The sequence below is a fragment of the Strongylocentrotus purpuratus genome, unplaced genomic scaffold (genome assembly GCF_000002235.5).
Source record: "Strongylocentrotus purpuratus isolate Spur 01 unplaced genomic scaffold, Spur_5.0 spur5_scaffold_21, whole genome shotgun sequence".
NCBI lineage: Eukaryota > Metazoa > Echinodermata > Echinoidea > Camarodonta > Strongylocentrotidae > Strongylocentrotus > Strongylocentrotus purpuratus.
The window spans coordinates 13,228,392-13,243,205 of record NW_022145607.1 but is presented as its reverse complement, the minus strand read 5'-3'; positions in this window follow the sequence as shown (position 1 = coordinate 13,243,205).

Here is a 14,814-nt window from a genome sequence, read left to right as displayed (position 1 = left end):
TACTTCCATATACTCGGTTAAGTGGAAACTAGACAATACAAGGAAAATGCATTTTTGTATTCATTATCGATGATATTATAGTCGTTCTTAACACATTTCATCATTTTCAACACCTAGCTCGCCGATCATTTCAGACTCATTTTCACCTTCATCTCTTTATAAGCTGATTCGGAGCCAATGACAAGCTTGATCCAAAATGAACTACCTCGCATTCTCAAATTTACATTTCATAATGAAATGCCTCATTACGCGTCTAACGAATCACTCATGATTTAGTGCATCTTCGAACTTTGAAGGAATTTGATACATGTTTAGCCTACAATCAAATAAGAGCATTAGAGAGCCACAAAATCGAATGATTTGTTGATGTGGAGCGGCGTTAAAGTCACACTTCTCAAACAAACCATTCACTTTCAAAAAATATTGTCTAGAACATTATGATGACCGTATTTGCGAGGAATTTAGTATTTAGGAGAAAAGTACACATTCTTACCTTTTGTTTTGCTTAATTATGATTTTATATTACTTCACTGAAGGAAGGTGATTGCAAGTTTATATGCCTTTCTTTCCTTTCATTGACTGTGAAAGACCCCTTTCTGTTTTGGCCTTAAAGTTTTTCTTCTACAATGTTAGTGTTTGATCTGTTTCTTGCAATATGTAAAATATATGTCTATTGGAAACTATGTGATTATTTGTCTACTGGAAGCATTCGTTGTATGAACCAGTCTAAGTCTTGTTTTCTTCTAATTTTGCAAAATGACGGCGAAGAGGGCATTTACCCCCCCCCCCCCCCAAACAACAACAACAACACGTAAAAATTTCGCACCCCCTCCCCTCCATTCGCCATGGAGAGCCCGTTCTCAAATGTATAAGGATGTTCGATTTTAACTGTTCAGACTTCTATTTTTGTAAAGGGCTGACAAGTTCAGCCTTTCAAGGCGCCGCACCAGCCGAAAGAAAGACTGTCACCGAATTGAAGCATAGTTTACCATTTTTTGCAACTGGAAGGCCTTCATAACGCCAACAATTTCAATGTTATCATCCAAATCACAATAAATGCAATTACATCTGTAAGACTTTAAAACTTAAAATTTTGTCATCTAATGATAATTTAGTATTTTTACCAAATTCGGATCGTGGTCCGATCATTTAGAGAAAATTGCCGACACGAAAAGGTTACATGATTTCGTAATACAAAAATCGGGAGTGATCGACGGACATTATATCAGAACAGACGTAATCATTTTCGGGTCGAATCGGGATTGGCAGAAATAGGCGAGCATCTCTGACTTTATTTCGACTTCAAACAGAACCTTATTTTCTTTCCATTTGAAGGCCAGGCGTCTGATGCCGATGGCGTAAGAGGATAATTGATATCAATTAGTTGACCAATAATTGGTGACTCAGTGCGTCAGAGGCGCATTTGAATCTCTCTCGCTTTATACAGGCTAATCTTCCCGAAAGGTGATGCGACATTTTGCTCTGCCGACTTTTGCTCCAGGCTTAATGTCGTCGGGGATAGAGGGCACAGACTGTGGTTGCGCAGCGACCTGGTTTGGGTTAAGTCTAGGGTTATAGGTGGACGTTATGAATTCTATAAGTTATGTATTTGGAGCTGTCAGGTAAACAAATAACCACCACTATCCTATAAGGGATCTTACAGTTTGCTTTGGCGACTTTCGCTTACAGCCTATTTCATCAAAATTAGAGCCTTTTTAGAAGGCATATAGTTTTGGTTGGGATTGGTGGATTCGGTAAGGTGCAGGGTTAGGTGTAGGATAGGTGCGGGGTAAGGTGTAGGGTTAGGTGTAGGGTTAGGTGTATGGATATGTGTAGGGTTAGGTGTAGGGTTAGGTGTAGGGCTAGGTGTAGGGTAAGGTGTAGGGTTAGGTGTATGGATAGGTGTCGGGTTAGGTGTATGGATAGGTGTAGGGTTAGGTGTCGGGTTAGGTGTATGGATAGGTGTAGGGTAAGGTGTAGGGTTATGTGTATGGATAGGTGTCGGGTTAGGTGTATGGATAGGTGTAAGGTTAGGTGTAGGGTAAGCTTTAAGGTTACATTGTAGGTGTAGGGTTAGGTGTATGGATAGGTGTAGGGTGAGGTGTAGGGTTAGGTGTAGGGTTAGGTGTAGGGTAATCATCAAATAGTCATCAAATAATAATCTCATAAGAAAATAAAGAAAACTTTAAGAACACAGCTTGTGCCAGTGATAACAACCAGTAAGTTATAGAATAATGCTTGCTGAGGGGGACAAGCTTAATTGCTAGTTGAACAATGAGAAAAATTCGAATTTTATGACATCTCAATAGTTAGTTTTACATGGTCTTCTTTATACTTTTAATTGTTGACGTACAAACACGCCAATACCGTTGATATCTTGTTTTTCATTATGAAATCTGTCCAAAAGTCAGACAGAATATTTCGTCACTCTCTATCTGCCCCCTATCTCTCTCTCTCTCTCTCTCTCTCTCTCTCTCTCTCTATCTCTCTCTCTCTATCTCTCTCTCTCTGTCTGTCTCTGTCTTTCACTCTCTCTTTCTCCCTCTATATCTCTCTCTTCCTCTCTCCCTCCCTCCCTCTCTCTCCCTGCCTGCATATCTGTCCCTCCCTTTCCACCTCTCTCTCTCTCTCTCTCTCTCTCTGTCTTTTCCTTTCCTTTTTAAACCAACATTTTGCGAACAGCTTCATTAATATTCAGTCCCACAAGAAAAGTTCAAAAAAATCCCTCACTTTCACCTCAACTTAAGCTCATCATTAACCACTACTGGGATTTCACGAAATATCTATCTCGAATGTTTAAAACGTCAAGGTAATCATTCAATACGAGCAGCGAGTGTGATAGTTTCCTCAAGGGGTGAATTTTGAAGCTATTTCTGCATTATTTTTCTTCCTAGTGCGAAACGCTCTCAGAAGAAGAAAAAAGAAATAAAGAAAATTCAAAATTCCTAAGCGACACTAAATAATTAGCACAATCGCCGAGAGATTTTCGGAGAATAAACTCAAAGCAAATGCTGTACTGCCTGTTCTGGTTTTGTATTTTGTCTTTTTTTAAATATCCAAAATGCCTATTATTGTACTGGGGATTAGCCTCGGTCTCGACAGGCCCCTGGCCTTTGCTAGTTCCCCACATGTTTCTTATATCTACTTAGTTGTTCTGAGTTGTTCATATAAATCTGTTCACTGTTTTTTTCTCTTAATATGATTGCTTGTTAATAATAATAATAATAATAATAACAATATTTATAAAGCGCAACATATCCATCTCTAGAGATGCTCAAGGCGCATACAAATAATTTAAATTAATATTTAACATACTTAAGATTAAAGAAATATTAAATGTTAACTTGCATTAGATCATACAACTTCATGGTGCCAAGGTACATACAATGTGGCACAGTGCGATTGTTTGTTTTGCACGCATTGTATAAAAAGAACATTGAAATTTAACAATATGCATTGAGCATCAGGTGAGTTTTAAGCCCAGTTTTGAAAGTAGAGAGAGTGTTGGCCGTCTGAATAGAGAAAGGTAACTTATTCCACAAAGAAGGAGCTGCTGATGCAAATGCTCTATCCCCCCAATTTCTTTTGGTACGTATTTCTTTAAGTCTAATATTATGTGATGAACGTAAACCAGAACGACCTGCAGAGTGGGGTGATAGAAGGGATGAAATATATTCTGGAGCTAGATCATTTAGTGCACGATAGGTTAAGAGTAGAATTTTATATATCACACGCTGTTGAACAGGGAGCCAGTGCAGAGATTTCAAGATAGGAGTGATATGTGATGATATTCTGGTGTTAGTTACAAGGCGAGCAGCAGCATTCTGAACTTTTTGCAATCGGTTAATTTGGTTGGCAGGTAGTCGAAAGAGTAATGAATTGCAATTATCAAGGTGCGAAGTAACAAAAGCATGTACTAACTGTTGGGTGGATTGAGGTGAGAGATATTGCCTGATTGCACGGATATTACGTAGATTACAATTGGCCAGTTTAACACAATTTGAAATATGGGTTTCGAGTGACATGGCAGAATCAAATATTACACCAAGATTCTTAGCTTGATGTACAGGAGATACAGGGGCAGAACCAACTTGAACATGAGAAACCTTAATTTTACTGAGCTGTCTACTGTTGCCAAGCAAAATGAATTCTGTTTTTGCATCATTTAGTTTTAAGCGACTCTCAATCATCCAGTTCCTTACATCAGCTATACAGTTTTCAATTTTCTTCACATTTTCATCTATTTCTATCTTGATTTACTTTTAATGATTTATATGTCTGTACATGTATCATGTATTATATTTTCTTTTTTGTCAACCACATTTGGAAATAATGTAAATTTGAACTTGAACTTGCTATTGTAATGTTCGATACATTTGTTTCTAAAGGTGACGGACAAGGCTACTGCAATGGCCGAAGGTTGGTTTCATGAAAGTCCTCGTGATGATGTTAAAATTTTGCCAGAATGCAATTTTTCGGAAGTTTAGGACAAAGGCCTGCTTAATTCAACTATATCCATTTCATAAACAAAAGATATAGTACCTCTGTTTGTTTGATCAGAGTTCATATATGATGGATGGGTTTGCGCTCCGAGCCAGCGCCCAGCGCGCGCGTCCGGAAATAATTGTGACCGAAAACATTCAGAAGGTGATGTCTGATGACGTTCGAGTCATCGCGTGGCGCTTGCCCTCGGGCAAGGTATTACTTTTTGAAGAGAGCCATTTTTGTTTGAAAGATAGACTTACATTGATAGCATCCAGACGTTGATGCATGATGTCGAGAAGGATTCGTAGACGTCTTCATTGACTGATCTTCAGCGGTCTATAAGACGGCGGAGGACTGTCTGATTTTAATACAGAGGAGGCGCAAGATGATGATGAAAAAGGAATCGCCGACATTAAATATTGACGAAAATTTGGACGTTGAATGTTAAATTCTTGCCTGGGGGTATTAGAAAGGTCGCTTAATTGCCATCTTGACGCCCTTAAATAGAAATTTAAAATCTAAAGTAATAAGAAATATGTCTTTTAAAAGTTGTACAAATTAAGAAATGTCTGTATAGGTTCACTTACGGTCGTACAAATCTCATGACTGATCACAATTTTTAAGAAGTGAAATTTCAACTTGTTTGTATTTTGCTTTGTTTTAAACCTTATCTTCCCAGCCGAGTATTTCCTATTTGAAGATAGCTGCATGTACGAGTGAATTATTGAGTAGTTGGGGGAAGGGTGACCTTATTAGTGAGGAAAGAAGCGATTAGTTGGTATTTTAAGAAGGTCGAGTATTCATATTTCAGATCGAATCTATAACGCTATCAAATATTCACAACTTGAGATGGATTCTCGTCTTCTGAAAGTGAACCATAGAAATAAAAAAATATCAGCATTTACGTCATTCAAAGAAAAAATACAATAGAGTCATCGTGTTTTGTCGCGCTAATTACGTCATAGATAAGGCGTCAGACATTACATTTCATGGGGTCTGCTAAAAGAGAGCGAGACAGAGTTGTATGCTTTTTTGACGAATCGGTATTCCGAAGATTCGTTCGTTTGTTTGTTTGTTTATTTTAGTGTTGTTGTTGCTGTTATTGTTAGAGTTACTGTTTCCTTCTGTTTATATTCTGTTTATATGAAAAGCTTAGTCCTTCCAAGAGTTCGTGGGCTGTTTGTATTTCATTTTTGCAGGGTTCGACATCAAGGATCCGTTTAGAATAACAAAGAAAAAGTAAAACCTTCAGAATAATGAACTTTCGAAATAACAAGGCTGCGGATGAACGGATCTAAAAACATTCGGGGGAAAGGAAATCTTTTGAAAAACGAACATTTTACGGTTCGTAGTTATGTTTCACCCCTTTCCCCAGGCCCGTATTAGTAGCAAATAGCGAGTGGGTAGGAGAGATGTTGTTATCACTTTGCTTTAATGTTTCGGAAGAGGAATTACTGGCTTAGAAACTCCCCAAAGCACCACATTCTATTATTTCCTTTCAATTACACATAGAGTTAGTGGGAGTATGTGCTAAATATACCTGTGATACCAAAATATCATCATTACCACTTATTACTACTCATTTCAATAATCATTTTCAATCTTGTGGAAAATTGATGAGGCGATACGCAGCTTGCTAAATCTGGGTGCCTAGAGAATTTCGATAATACGTTATCGAAAGCTTCACGTGGGTTTCTCTTTATTGAATGTCTGTAACAATAATGGTCTTTACTCAAATGTAACAAACTAAATGAAAACTGAAAACGAGTGACCGACTATAGCTGTGAACTTTACATGTACACTTATTCCAAGCATGGTTGACCAATCCTTGCAACGGTCCTTTCCAATTTCATGTTTTCGTGATGATCATTTCAAAGAGACGGGATTGGTGAAGTGCTTATATTTTTGTTGTGCCTCTAATGAGGTGTTTATTTACATTCAAACATCAAAAATAAAGTTGTGAGAACAAATATGTAACAAATATAATTGACGTACAATATTATCAATAGAAATCACATATTTTCTCAACTATAAAATATTTTGTTTCTTTTCATCTAAAGTGCTTTTAACAGTTTCTCTGGCAATCTTTGGTTTGTTTTTTTTTAGCTCCTGATTTACAATGATTTTGTTTTTTTATTCCTTTTTCAAATATATTTTAGTTGAAACGCTTTTCATTAAATCCATACTTATTCAGGACGAAATGCTTATAATGAAGTAAGACAGTAACGCATCTAACGTCTTACGTTCGCCCATTTCACTCATAATATCATGTTTGCATACAGCATAGTATGGACGCGGTGAGGGTGGTGACCCCCTCCCCTCCCCTTCCTGAAGGCCCTCGAAAAATTCAATAAAACTTGAATATGGAGGTCTATCTATGACAGGTTCGCACTCATTGTGTACCCCTAACCCTCCCCTGTTAATGAACTTTTTATTCGCTATTGAGTTAGGACAATAATGAACTATATAAAGTCTATGTCCGAAGTGTATTCTTTATTTATTTATCTAATCATTTACATGCATCTACGACTTTAACGAGTTTGATAATGGTTGCATTAACTAACTCATGCATACACGTGGTATACATGTGATTCTTTTTTTATAACATGTTCATACACTATAGGCCTATAAATTGCAAATGACTAAGTGAGAGGCGGAATTATAATCTTTCTCCTCCATTCCTACTGATCCTCCGCATATTTCGAAACGATACGTCACTGCATAAAGACACATTTCAAAACTTTTCATACTTTCAGAAGCGAGGCATGAAGTTGTTATTGTGACTAACACATCATTTCCGTCTAACTTTTTTTGTTAATGCGGCCAGTAAAGTACATAGAGATCTAATTTCTAGAGGCTGTGAACGCAAATTTGAAGGAGTTATCTGAAAAGTGACGCGGTTTGTCAAAGTAAGCGATAAGATTTGACGTTTAGTTAATGACGACAAACATCTTTCAGTATTTAAACGGGTCGTATTACTCGTGCAACGCCTACGAGAGAGTTGATCCTATTGGTTAAATCTGTCTGGATTTAAAGAAAAAATTACATTATTTTAGGGATTTTGAGATCTTTTTTTCTTTATTTTTTTAAACAGTATCATAGAAGGGATATCCCCTAAATAGGATTGCTCCTTAAATTCCCTCATGTTCGAAAACATTCGAAATATGACTTAAAAGGGATGAACACTTTGGATCATCCTTTCATGCCATATGTTTGTGTAGTACCGTTATAATTTTATACGTATCTGTGTGCAGTACACGCGGCGTTCAGCAAGATTAAGTCAGCAAGATTTCTTATCATTTAAATGATTCCCAGACCTTTAACAGTTCACAGTTAACAATTAAATGATTCATACCCTTACCAAGTTTTTTTTTTAAAGTATGTTAAAACTGTATTTGTCCCGATTTTTTGTTTCTCGAAAATGTGATATATCAAAGCTTACATCTAAAAGTTTTCAACAATGTCCCTAATTCAACCAATCAACCTTTCATTCTTGGGTTACGAAACACACAAAAACAGCAGCATCTTAAGTGGTGTGAATAATCAATTCAAAGTACCACATAATAATTCTTTTCCAGTTTCTTGTCGACGGCTTCTTTAAAATGTGATCTCATGTCCAGAACCCAACCTTGTCTTTAAGGCGATGAGTTTGGCAGGTATAAGTGTGAACATTTCAGTCACTCGTATTTGAGACTGTGATTATCCTTCTCATCTACTGTTCCGTGGATCTCTGTGAAACGGGCTCGTTAAACGGCATTGCCAATTTGTGGCTATTATTGGACATAGCAAAATTACCCCTATTATAACAACGATTTGGGGGATTTTCTCTCTCTTTCTCTCTCTCTCTCTCCCTCTCTCTCTCTCTCTCTCTCTCTCTTTTTTTTTCTCTCTCTCTCTCTTCCTCTCTCTTCCTCTCTCCCTCCCTCTCTCTCTCTGTTTCTCTTTCTGTTTAATCATTCTGCTTAGAGCCTTCCTCTCAAATAAACAAAACCAAAATGATATATACCGTCTGATTTACTTGATTTTATTTCATGAATAGCTGAAGGTATGGATGCCAAGCTTCTTCCTGTTAAGCGCATGAAAAAATGAAAGGTGAATTGGTATATGCTTTCCTATCCACAACCCCCACCCTCTCTCTCTCTCTCTCTTTCTCTCTCTCTCTCTCTCTCCCTCTCGCTCTCTCTCTCTCTCTCTCTCTCTCTCTCTCTCTCTCTATTTATAGTAACGTTTAATTCCATAATTTGAACTTACAGTTCATATTTACGGCAAAATGCAAGGTAACACAAAATAAGGATATACAATGTACATTGACGTAGATTAGTTCAATGATAACTAGTAAGGAGAACGTGCTTTCATGTATTACAAAGATAATTTTAAACAGCAATTATTATATTGATTTCAATTGGTTAGATATGAAATATAAAAAGCAATTCGAATACCAGGTAAACAAAATGACATGAATCTGGCGTCAACAGAAAAGAAAATATTTTTAGAAGCGAGGGCAATATGGAGTTCCATAGGAATGACCTGAGTGGATATATATATATATATATATATATATATATATATATATATATATATATATATATATATCTATATATCATAACAATTTTTTGCCTTCCAAAATATTTGGATATGTGTATTACAAGTGACAGACGACTTCGCCTGAGAAAATGAGGAAACGCGCTTTCTTTTTCGGAAGAATTATCTCACAACCATGTCATCATGGACAGTTTAAGAATCGGGAGGAACAGTTTTTAAACGATTTGGTTGATATTTCATAGTGTTTCCCAAAATTCATTGACAGTCGCTCTAGCTTGTGTATGTTGTGCAGTTTCTCATAGTAACCAAAATAAAATCGTTCAAATTGTAGTACTTTTTAAGCGCTTTATGCCAGTTTAGAACGTGTTATTCATAGGAAAAGATTATCATTCGAGCCTACATTGAACAAGAATATTGCCTCAGATAATTTTATAGAGCACGAATAATTGATTGCTTGATGTTCAAATCAATCTTGGGAGTTTGCCTAGTGGTGAAATTATTGGTCTCATGACAGCGTTATGAATTTACAAATGAATTTATTTTTCGATTAATGTACTTAGGATGGTTCAGTAAATTCAAATGTTAATACACTTAGTTCAAAGTGAAGTTCAGTCAACTCAATGACCTGGGGGCCATTTTATCCTCCTATATCAGATGTCAAAAACCCTCGGCCCATAATTTCATTTCTCCCCGGAACCGGCCCGAGGGCAAGGGCGAGCGTTTCGCTATATTACAACCCCTGCCTTTCTTTTTCAATTATCTCCCATAGTTTGATCTAATATTTCATTTCTTTATGAAGATCTTGGAAGCAATAATCTTCCAGACCAGCCCATAATCAATCATCTTTGCTTTCCTTTGCCTGAGGGGGATGAGGGGAGATGGGCAACATTCGAAGACTGTAGAACCATTGGGGGAAATTAAATTTGTTGAACCGTCGGAACAACAGGCCGCAGGTGGGTAAAAACGAGTGGCCTTGAGTTGAAATGTAAACCATGAAAACAATTTATTGATTGATGGACATAGTCTTCTTTATTTATTTATTTATTTATTTATTAGTTTATTTATTCATTTATTTTAGGGTTTGTTTACTCATGTAATTGTTGATTATTTATTCATTTATTTATTTGTTTGTTCATTTATGGTTTGTTGTTTTGTTATAGATTATTTCTTTATTTCCTTCTTCATCCAATAATTTGTTTGTTTGTTTGAAGCATGTCTGTCAGTCTGTCTGTCAGTCTGTCAGTCTGTTAGTTTGTTTGAGCCATTGCAATATTGCACGTACTATTTTCAAGTGCAGATTCATTTCCAAAAAGCGCTCGGGACATTTTTAGATTATAATACCTTTTACCTGGAAACAGTCATTCATTTTTTACGGTGAAACGGTAATAATTGAAATGATCGCCGAAAGGGGCTTTCCCATAAAGCACTACTGGGGCGTGCTGTAAACGGTTTTTACAACGCAATGACCCTTATCATCATAAAAATTAATTTCCTGTATCACTTTGAAGTATTATAAATGAGTGCCAACATGGTCCTTTGAAGTACACGTACGTGATTTTCTAAGGCACATCCTCATTACCTGTTTCTGTTTGCCTCTGATAATGTAATGGATGGATTGATGAATGGAACATTAACTCCATCATTTCAATTACGGCTACAATAAAATAAGCTTTTTGTGCAAAAGAAGTTGAGATTAATATCGAACATGTTATATTATTGTCTTTACTTGTGCATAGGGGCTTGACATTTTTTAGAGCATCCGAATGTTTTTTTTATTTTTTTTATTTGCAATTCACATTGTCACAAAAGATAATCTCAAAATAAATACTTTTTTTTTTCTTCAACGATACAGAGACATGATTGAATGAAATGGAACATCTCATAAAATAACATTCAGTAAGATTTCAATTATACTATACAGATACCATTTTTTCTTATGGAATTCAAAACGGTTGAGTTTAAATGATATTATGCGTTCTGTTTTTCCTAATTCGTCGCTGTTTTCACGAAGTGACGGTAGTGAAAAAAATTGCATTCACTTTGCGTTACGATTTTCCTCACTACCGTCACTTCGTGAAAACAAGGACGAATTGTATTACAGAGCATAGGAAGGATTTAAATAAAGGAAGAATAAAGGAACAATGTCTTGACATTTACATGAAAAGATAAATTATTTGCCATATAATATCATAGTGTTTACCAGATAGCATCCGAAATTTAATTTTGAATTATTTTCTTTGAATTTGAGAACGCACCCCCCCCCCCGAAAAATAGAAAGAAGATTAAAAATCATAAACTTCGTAAATACAATGCTTGAAAAGAGTGATGAGAGGCAAATGATTATGATAAATTATGTTTTTCTTATCTTACGGTAAATGTTAACATTTTAGATAATGATATTACCTACATGTTCATATCAAATGTAATATGTCAATACACAGGTTAAAACTAGATTATTAATAACCCCTTGTAAATTTGATGTGTTTGTGTTTTTTGTAACTAAAGAATGAAAGGTGGACTGGTTATATAAGGGCTTTTGTTGAATATTTTAGATGTGAGCTTTAACATTTCTCACTCTCAAGAAACATAAATCGAAAGAATAAAAAAAAATTAAAAATTTTTTTTCACATACTTTAAAAATGAGAAAACTTGGAAAGGGTATGGATAGTTTAGTTTTTAACTGTACCGTAATGGCAAACATGACGACGGGATTAGATAGCTAAAGGAAGCACGGCATTTTTAAAGTTTGATGATGAGCAGTAAAAAAAAAAAAAAAAGATCATCGGGATTTTCCAGTCCTTGTAAGTAAATAAATCTGTGACAAAAATAGATATTATCGGGACTTTTTTAGGTCCTATTTAGTAAATAAATTTCTGACACGCACGAAATCACCTGAAAGGGAGGGGCGCGGACTCGTGTACTGAAGGTATGTCATTTGGGTTTTAAAAGGGCACGAGCCTTGCGTGTGCCACCCCCCCCCCCCCCCCTCCCCCAAATCCGCCACTAAAGTGAATAAACTCAAAGAAGAGAAAGGACTTCAACGGTGAGTTCAACTCTCTGTGACATATATCATTTAAGCGGGTAAATTACTTTGGAAAACAAAATGTAATTAGTAAGGAAAATAATTGATAATGAAGGTTGGAAAAAGCGGTGACCCGAGCAGATTATAGGCTGTGTAAGTCACGTGATTAAAAAAGTGGAATGACCAAAGTTGCAAGCGAAAATGATATACAATCGAAATGGAGGCGAATGTGGTTGCTGAATAGCATGGGGCTGTATAGAAACAGATAATCTGCTCCTGTATTGTGATTTTTTACAATCTAAATGTCATTTATTTCAGATCAAAGAACAATAACACAACATTATTAAGATGATAATCATTGCGTTGCGGTGGCAACAATACAAAATTGCGAAAGGGATGAATCTTCGTCATGGCGAGAAAAAATATTATCTCTTTATCTCTCTCTCTCTCTCTCTCTCTCTGTCTATCTCCCTCTTTCCATCCCTCTTCCTCTCACACTCACCCTCCATATTGCCCCCGTCGCTTGCTTTTCTCTCTCTCTCTCTCTCTCTCTCTCTCTCTCACGCACTCTCTCTCTCTCTCTCTCTCTCTCTCTCTCTCTCTCTCTCTGTCACTCTTACGCAAATCCACTACGTCATACCTCTCTTTCCCCTCTTTCACTACTTCGATTTCCGTTTTTTTTTCTTCACTGTTCATTTTCATCCACCCATTTACTATTTCATTTGACATCATCTCCATGAGCCAACTATTTTGAACAGATTTATCTCTTCCACTATACTCATTTGTTTTTCAGTCGCCCACGCTGCAGATGTGGCTCTCTGTTGCTGATGTCCATTTACATGCATTTTTGTCTCAGTTTTATGGCTCATTGTGTTTTAAAGTTCAAAAGAAAAAGGCAAAACAAAATAGAAAAACGAGAGAAAAAAGTGAAAGAGGAATCTGAGCGGATTACATGTGATCTGATATCAGCCAGATAATAACTTATGACGCGTGTTGATTTAGCATCGCAGTCAAGCAAACAATGTTTCTTTTTCAAAAGGATTTGTGTGTTTTCGTGAAATATTTAAAAAATCAGAAAACAAGTTATTATAATAAAAATATCACACTATAGATAAGAAAATGCTTTTTATTTTGAAGGATGTGTTCTAAAACTAAATCATTTGATTTGAATCCGCAGCCGAAACAGAAGTTAATGACATACAGGAATTTGAGAATAAAGACTAGTGATAAACTTACTTTCTATTTTAATCACCGTTTTCAACATTTTACGTGAATCAATTTTGTAAAAGAACACTTGTATTCAGTGGACCACAGGTGGGATCCATATAGGCAAAAAAGAGTAAAAATCGACTTCCACCGCCCATTTTAACATTTTAAAGGAACCGAGTGGTTTCTATATTAAGCCTATAATGATAAGTCAGTAAGTCACCAGGTTCAATGAAGGTTGCGGGATGTCGACAATAGATCTAGTGGCGATTTAAAATCCATTACAACTGAGCACCAAACTGGAAATAGAAAAATTAAGCCAGAATGCGAGTAATGGCTGCAGAAAATGTATTATTGTCCGATCAAAGAGGCTATACGTCAATGCAAATTTTTACCTTTATTTTGTAAGAAAATTGTCTGTGCTCTTTCCTGTCTGAATAATGAATAAAACCCATTTGGCAACAAAATTATTTTACAAGCAAGATGGTTGATGATGTAGCAATTACGACTTCTAAGGCATCTCAATTTTATTCTATACTATTCTCATGTCACTCATCCAGGAATCATAAGTGTATATTTATTCCCCCCCCCCCCCTCTCTCTCTCTCTCTCTATCTCTCTCTCGCATTTGTGAGATTGGAGTAGGGGGACCGGTAAATGCTCAAGAACATTCTTGTTTTGTCATCTTGAAAAACGCATCAGTTTTCTTGATGACCATGACAACGAAGAGGGCATTAAAACACAAACACGTTTGTGTGGTTTGTTCTCTCGTTGCATATTAGATACATTTTGTATTTTCTTGGACTCTAACTTCTCATCGATCTGGAGACGTAATAAATTATCTCCCCTGTTTATTTGTAGCTGTTTTCCTTGCCACTTGTTTATACTATTAAAACAAGAAACTTACAACCAGAATATTTCGCGTTTATTGACCTCGACAGAAACAACATAAACATGTCCTCTAATTTGTTCCCTAGATTCGTAGAAGAAGACAGTCTCCTGTTTTAAAATAGTGTTCTGGCGGTCAAGGGCAGATCTAGGATTCTCCTCTGTTTTTTTTAAAGAAAGGCGTTGACTACTATTTTTTTTATTCCCATCGATTTAATAGAGGGCCTACCCGGATCCAGTGTAGGCAATACATGTAGGTTGAAACGATAGAGAGCCGTGCTGGGTAATTATTTTGATAATACTGTGTCAAGTGTGACAGGTATGAGCGCTGTTCAAAAACTCGCTGATACAATTTGTGTATAACGGAAGATCATCTCCATTATTACTACGTCAAAATAACTTGCTTTTCAATGTTTCATGTTTATGACTTTGCTGATCGAAATTAGGCCTAAAATATCTTATCGAGTGGGTTTGGTATGATGGTTGGTTTTTCCCTACTGCTAAGAAATTATGTGTATGCTTGTAAGTAAGCAAACCGAGGACCGATTGTTATTTGTCCTCTCTAAGTTTGATACCCTTACGTTGGTGTTTTGATGAAATGAAGTACGATTAGTCTATTTCAAATCAGATTTCTCAGATTGACGTTATGATGCTTTTCTTTTATCATTTCTA